Here is a 6000-nt window from a genome sequence, read left to right as displayed (position 1 = left end):
AGCCTTAATTTTGCGTCTCCAGAAGCATGGAAGAAATCTGAAGACTATGCAAAATTAGTTTTTTATAATTCTTTCACGGAATGTGGGCATCGCTGGCTAGGCCAGCATTTATTGCCCATCCCTAATTGCCCTTGAGAAGGTGGTGGTGAGCTGCCTTCTTGGACTGCTGCAGTCCATGTGGCGTTAGGGAGGGGGTTACAGGATTTTGACCCAACAACAGTAAAGGAACAGTGATGTCGTCCCAAGTCAGGATGGATTATGGCTTGATGGAGAACTCGCAGGTGGTGGTGTTCCCAAACATTTGCTGCCCTTGTCCTTCTAGGTGGTAGAGGTCCATGGGTTTGGAAGGTGCTTTTGAAGGATTTTGGGGGAATGGGTGTTGAAGGTGGTGGATGGGGTGGCCAATCAAGCGGTCTGCCTTGTCCTGGATGGTGTCAAGTTTCTTGAGTATTATTGGAGCTGCACTCATCCAGGCAAGTGGGGAGTATTCCACCACACTCCTGACTTGTACCTTGTAGATGGTGGACAGGCTTTGGGGAGTCAGGAGGTGAGTTACTCATTGCAGGATTCCTAGCCTCTGACTTGCTCTTGTAGCTACTGTATTTAGATGGCTAGAACAGTTCAGTTTCTGGTCAATGGTAACCCCCAGGGTGTTGATAATGGGGGATTCAGCGATGGTAATGCCACTGAATGTCTAGGGGACATGGTCATTGTCTGGCACTTGTGTGATGCGAATATTATTTGTTTTCTAATCAATAGGTGATGAAGAATATTCTTCTTTCTAGTTTCCTACTTTCCCCAATGCTGTGAATCAGCATAATGCTGAAAAGAATTCTTTCCACACCCCACCGTGTGTGATGATGACTTCATTGTAAACTCAGTAACTTTTCACATGTATGCATGTTATGAAATGTCTTGGATGAGATTTTACTGAGGTGACAAATACGCCTATGAATGAGATAATTAAATGTAGAAATTGAGTTGGTTTTTGCTTTATATTTATATTTACAATGTATTCAAAGTTATTAGCACATTATAGCAATGTTTAATCAGCAGGTCCTTACAGAAATACAGTTAGGTAGAATCTTGTTATATGATCTTTATAAAACTGGAAGGTTCAGATGAGATTAAAATCTCAGTGGAGAGGCTTGAAGCTTATAAACAAGCCCATGTTCATAGCTTTAGGAAAAGGGACCAAAGGTTTCTGGACCTAATTGACTGCATTAAGTGCAGGAAAAGTGACCATAATTCAGTAAATTTCAAGGTACTGGTGGATAAGGAGAACAGGGGTTAAGTTGCTTAATTGGGGGAATGCTAATTATAACAATATTAGGCAGGAACTGAGGAATCTAGACTGGAGGTGGATGTTTGAGGGTAAATCAACAACTGACATGTGGGGGGCTTTCAAACGTCAGTTGATAAGAATTCAGGACTGGCATGTTCCTGCTAGGATAAAGCATAAGTATGGCAAGTTTCAGGAACCTTGGATAACGAAGGATATTGTGAGATTAGTCAAAAAGAAAAGGGAAGCATTCATAAGGGCTAGAAGGCTGGGAACAGATGAAGCCCATAGAGAATATAAAGAAAGTAGGAAGAAACTTAAGCAAGGAGTCAGGAGCGCTAAAAGGGGTCATGAAAAGTCATTGGCAGCCAGGATTAAGGAAAATCCCAAGGCCTTTTATACATATGCAAAAAGCAAGAGGATAGCCAGGGAAATGGTAGGCCCACTCAGGGACAGAGATGGGAATCTGTGTGTGGAGCCAGAAGAAATGGGAGAGATACTAAATGAGTACTTCTCATCAGTATTCACCAAAGAGAAGGACTTAGCGGTCGATTTGTCTAGGGAAGAGTGTGTAGATAGCCTGGATCATGTTGAGATCAAAAAAGAGGAGGTGTTAGGCATCTTGAAGAATATTAAGGTGGATAAGTCCCCAGGGCCAGATGGGATCTACCCTAGAGTACTGAGGGAGGCAAGGGAGGAGATTGCTGGGGCCTTGACAGAAATCTTTGTATCCTCACTGGCTACGGGTGAGGTCCCAGAGGACTGGAGAATGGCCAATGTTGTTCCATTGTTTAAGAGGGGTAGCAGGGATAATCCAGGAAATTACAGGCCGGTGAGCCTTACGTCAGTGGTCGGGAAATTATTGGAGAAGATTCTTCATGACAGGATTTACTACCATTTGGAAGCAAATGGGCGTATTAGTGAGAGGCAGCATGGTTTTGTGAAGGGGAGGTCGTGTCTCACGAACTTGATCGAGTTTTTCGAGGAAGTAACAAAGATGATCGACGATGGAAGGGCAGTGGATATTATCTACATGGATTTCAGTAAGGCCTTTGACAAGGTCCCTCCCGGCATATTGGTACAGAAGGTAAAATCGCATGGGATCAGAGGTGAGCTGGCAAGATGGAAACAGGATTGGCTTGGTCATAGAAGATAGAGGGTAGCAGTGGAAGGGTGCTTTTCTGAATGGAGAGTTGTGACTAGTGGTGTTCCGCAGGGATCAGTGCTGGGACCTTTGCTGTTTGTAGTATACGTAAATGATTTGGAGGAAAATGTAACTGGGCTAATTAGTAAGTTTGCAGATGACACTAAGGTTGGAGGAGTTGCAGATAGTGAAGAGGATTGCCAAAGGATACAACGGGATATAGATCGGTTGGACACTTGGGCGGAGAAATGGCAGATGGAGTTTAATCCGGACAAATGCGAGGTGATGCATTTTGGAAGGTCTAATACAGGTAGGAATTATACAGTAAATGGCAGAACCCTTAAGTGCATCGACGGGCAGAGGGATCTGGGTGTACAGGTCCACAGGTCACTGAAAGTGGCAACACAGGTGGATAAGGTAGTCAGGAAGGCATATGCATGCTTGCCTTCATCGGCAGGGGTATTGAGTATAAAAGCTGGGAAGTCATGCTGCAGCTGTATAGAACCTTGGTTAGGCCACACTTGGAATATTGCGTGCAATTCTGGTCACCACATTTCCAAAAGGATATGGAGGCATTGGAGAGGGTGCAGAGGAGGTTTGCCAGGATGCTGCCTGATCTGGAGGTTATTAGCGATGAGGAGAGGTTGGAGAAACTCGGATAGTTCTCAGCAGAGCGACGGAGATTGAGAGGTGACTTGATAGAAGTTTACAAAATTATGAGTGGCATGGACAGAGTAGATAGTCAGAAGCTTTTTCCCAGGGTGGAAGAGTCAATTACTAGGGGACATAGATTTAAGGTGAGAGGAGAAAACTATAGAGGAGATGTGCGGGGCAAGTTTTTTATGCAGAGGGTAGTGAGTGTCTGGAATTCGCTGCCAGAGGAGGTGGTGGAAGCAGGTACGATAGCGGTGTTTAAGAGGCAGCTTGACAAATACATGAATAGGATGGGAATAGAGGGATACGGACCCTGGAAGTGTAAAATGTTTTAGTTTGACAGGCAATATGATTGGCGCAGGCTTGGAGGGCCGAAGGGCCTGTTCCTGTGCTGTACTTTTCTTTGTTCTTTGTTCTAAACCACCCTGTTTCTGTAACCTCAACTCCTGACCCTGCGAGAGTATCATACAGTTGGGTGGGATCAGCCAGTTTAAGGGTTTGAATGTCAAGTTTCATTTTTATATGTGAACCACTAAATATTGTTATTTTGAAGTGGTTGAATGGGGAAACAAAAGTGGCTTTTACATATGGTTGTTGGATGGCTCCAAAAGTGGAGATTGGGCCGCTGGAAAATGACGCTGGAGAAGTAGTAGTGGGGAACAAAGAAATGGCGGAGGAACTGAATAGGTACTTTGCGTCAGTCTTCACGGTGGAAGACATGAGTAACATCCCCAAAGTTCAAGAGAGTCGGGGGGCAGAGGTGAGTATGGTGGCCATTACCAAGGAGAAGGTGCTGGAAAACTGAAAGGTCTTAAGGTGGATAAATCACCTGGGCCAGATGGATTACACCCCAGAATTCTGAAGGAGATAGCTGAAGAGAGATTGGAGGCGTTAGTGGTGATCTTTCAGGAATCACTGGAGTCAGGGAGGGTCCCAGAGGACTGGAGAATCACTAATGTAACCCTCCTGTTTAAGAAGGGAGTGAGGCAAAAGACGGGAAATTACAGGCCGATTAGCCTGACCTCGGTCATTGGTAAGATTTTAGAGTCCATTATTAAGGATGAGATTTCAGAATACTTGGAAGTGGATGATAAAATAGGGCAAAGTCAGTATGGTTTCATCAAGAGGAGGTCATGCCTGACAAATCTGCTGGAATTCTTTGAGGAGGTAACGAGTAGGTTAGACAAAGGAGAGCCAATGGATGTTATCTACTTGGACTTCCAGAAAGCCTTTGACAAGGTGTCGCACAGGAGGCTGCTCAGTAAGATAAGAGCCCATGGTGTTAGAGGCAAGGTACTCGCATGGATAGAAGATTGGCTGTCTGGCAGGAGGCAGAGAGTGGGGATTAGGGGGTCCTTCTCAGGATGGCGGCCGGTGACTAGTGGAGTTCCGCAGGGGTCAGTGTTGGGACCACATCTTTTCACTTTATACATTAATGATCTAGATGAAGGAACTGAGGGCATCCTGGCTAAGTTTGTAGATGATACAAAGATAGGTTGGGGGACAGGTAGTATTGAGGAGGCGGGGAGGCTGCAGAAGGATTTGGACAGGTTAGGAGAATGGGCAAAGAAGTGGCAGATGGAATACAACGTGGGGAAGTGTGAGGTCATGCACTTTGGTAGGAAGAACAGAGGCATAGACTATTTTCTAAATGGGGAGAGAATTCAGAAATCTGGAGTGCAAAGGGACTTGGGAGTTCTAGTCCAGGATTCTCTTAAGGTTAACTTGCAGGTTGAGTAGGTAGTTAGGAAGGCAAATGCAATGTTGGCATTTATTTCGAGAGGACTAGAATATAAAAGCAGGGATGTGCTGCTGAGGCTTTATAAGGCTCTGTTCAGACCACATTTAGAATATTGTGAGCAATTTTGGGCCCCGTATCTCAGGAAGGATGTGCTGGCCCTGGAAAGGGTCCAGAGGAGGTTCACGAGAATGATCCCAGGAATGAAAGGCTTAACATATGAGGAACGTTTGAGGACTCTGGGTCCATACTCGTTGGAGTTTAGAAAGATGAGGGGGTATCTGATTGAAACTTACAGAATACTGAAAGGCCTGGATAGAGTGGACGTGGGGAAGATGTTTCCATTCATAGGAGAGACTAGGACCCGAGGGCACAGCCTCAGAGTAAAGGGAAGACCTTTTAGAACAGAGATGAGGAGAAACTTCTTTAGCCAGAGAGTGGTGAATCTATGGAATTCATTGCCACAGAAGGCTGTGGAGGCCAGGTCATTGAGTGTATTTAAGACCGAGATAGATAGGTTCTTGATTGGTAAGGGATCAAAGGTTACGGGGAGAAGGCGGGAGAATAGGGTTGAAAAGCTTATCAGCCATGTTTGAATAGCGGAGCAGACTCGATGGGCCGAATGGCCTAATTTCTGCTCCTATGTCTTATGGTCTTATGGTGAAACCTAGGGGATCAGTCTTCCCTTACAGAAATTCTACCTAAGAACATTCAGAAAGGACAGAAAACACAGAAAAGGAACTGATATATTCATCTATGTCAAGGTCAACTAGAAGGTAAATGTATTTGATTCTGTGTGAGGGGTAACTGCACAAAGAACAACTCTGAATAAAAATATCTAACGTGTAGAAATCCAACTCATCACTAAGTATGCTGTAGATCACTGAGTCAACACAAGAGGAGGACAGTTTGCTCTACAAAGAGAAAATAAAGGGATGAGAGATAGTTATCTTAATGGAGGATTTCCATCAACTCAATATAAATTGGGAACTTTCAAGTGGTCTAGAGTCAGAGTTGGTAAATATTTATCAATGGCTCCTTCATGGCTTAGTGCATAAGAAGAAGCCACAACGGGCTGCTCATTGTTTTCAGAAATGACCTAATAATGCTCAGGAAATGAAAGGCATAACATCCCAGGGTACAGTGGCCATAAAATGGTCATGGTTAATATGATCTGGGTGC

This window comes from Cetorhinus maximus, chromosome 1, assembly GCF_964194155.1.
Source record: "Cetorhinus maximus chromosome 1, sCetMax3.hap1.1, whole genome shotgun sequence".
In the NCBI taxonomy this organism is placed as follows: Eukaryota; Metazoa; Chordata; class Chondrichthyes; order Lamniformes; family Cetorhinidae; genus Cetorhinus; species Cetorhinus maximus.
This window is presented reverse-complemented; position numbering follows the sequence as displayed.